The 1,506-nt window shown below is 37.1% G+C and overlaps 1 long non-coding RNA gene across 1 annotated transcript; it reads right to left on the reverse strand.

The window, feature by feature from the left end:
* Positions 1-200: 200 nt before the first annotated feature.
* LOC147614584 (uncharacterized) lies at positions 201-1,151 on the reverse strand. Its single transcript, XR_015262872.1, has 2 exons — positions 1,116-1,151; positions 201-1,026 (listed from the first exon to the last, which is right to left on the reverse strand). It is a non-coding gene; the product is annotated as an uncharacterized LOC147614584 (long non-coding RNA).
* Positions 1,152-1,506: the final 355 nt, after the last annotated feature.

The following is a 1,506-nucleotide window of genomic DNA, read 5'->3' on the forward strand; positions in this document are numbered from 1 at the left end:
CTTCCATTTCTTCTTGTATATCCTCTGAATTCTCAAATTCAATACTAAAGTCGAATTTCATTTCTCCTTTTGAGAGAAAATTGTCGATTTATGCTCAATGTGGCTGACCGTGCATGTATTTTGCATTTATTTTTCACCTAGGATCCAGTCATGATCCAAAGGATCAAAAGAATACACAACAAACAATGAGAACAAAGAGGTACAATAAAATCATTCAGAGTTTGAAGAATGCACCACAAATGAAGATCTTCTACCTTTGATTTCATCAAATGAAATCAATGAGCCAATATGCAATAATGATGTTAATACATCTACCTATTCTTCAAGTATTGGAATAGATCTTTACATTGATAGACTTACACACTATCCAATTTTGAGCTTTGCAAAAAAGAATATTGCCAAAGGAAGGTGTTTTAGATAGATGGTCAAACATAACCTTCTTTCTTTTTTTCTCATTGTCCACTTTTACCTCCCTTGGTTTCAAGAATAGGAACACCTCCGTCTCATCAATTCCTCTTGCTCCTAACTAGAGACCATTTGTACTTGGACATCAAGTAAAATATTATGTGGTTTGCACTCATGATCAAGATATTGCAACTATGTTGGTAATGTGCTTTTCCATGTTGTTAAGTCTTAGGTTTCGGGTTTGATTACTTTTTGACAATACATCATCAAATACTAACTCAAACACAAGGACAAATAAAAACTACATGGGGAGGAATCCTCAAAACACAAGGACAAATAAATATTGCATGGGGAGGACTCCGTAAAATAGTCAAAGAAACTCAAGAACTAGGCTCATCCAAAAAGGGAACTACAATCTCAAGACTTTTTTTAAAGACACAAGAAGAGTAGGAAAAACAAAGCTCACTCATGTCAAATGAGTACTAAGGTGTTTATAGTTTTCCTCCTCAAACAAATTTGTATGTGTTTCAAAAAGTTGTTGGGCTTGTAAGGACTCTTTGGCTGCTTTGCATCTCCTGTGCTATCTTCTCTACGAGAGCTTCCAGCAACTGTCCTTCACGTCTGCACATAATTTGATAATATCGCATAGATTAGTGACAAGTGAGAAGATTAACAACAAACAACGGTTGCAAAAAACAAAAGTTTCGTACTTGTTAAAGGTCTCCAGGCGGAAGCCCTCGAGCCATTGATCGTGCTTTCGCTGTGCTTTTGCAAACGGCCCGTCATTCTTGTTTCTTAGGTCTTCTGGCTTCACGTCGTCATAGAAGACCGGAAATAGCTCATCACCACAAGTTCATCCAGACACCACCGAGACTCTGCGTAATTGCTTGTAAAGATGGGCACTTGAATGATTGCTTTTCGGGTAGCTTCCAGCATGAAAGGGCGAACATCGTCTCCTTCAGGGAGCTCCTCCATGTCCAGAAATGCTTTGATCCCACGGCTTTGAAAGAAAAGGCTAAACTATGTTATTTGAATTATAAGCTCAATATAAAATTATAACTATAATTGAAAAGATAGATAGTTCAAGTAATCTAACCTTGT

The sequence above is a fragment of the Cibotium barometz genome, chromosome 41, assembly GCF_041138505.1.
Source record: "Cibotium barometz isolate CiBa-2024 chromosome 41, ASM4113850v1, whole genome shotgun sequence".
Taxonomy (NCBI): domain Eukaryota; kingdom Viridiplantae; phylum Streptophyta; class Polypodiopsida; order Cyatheales; family Cibotiaceae; genus Cibotium; species Cibotium barometz.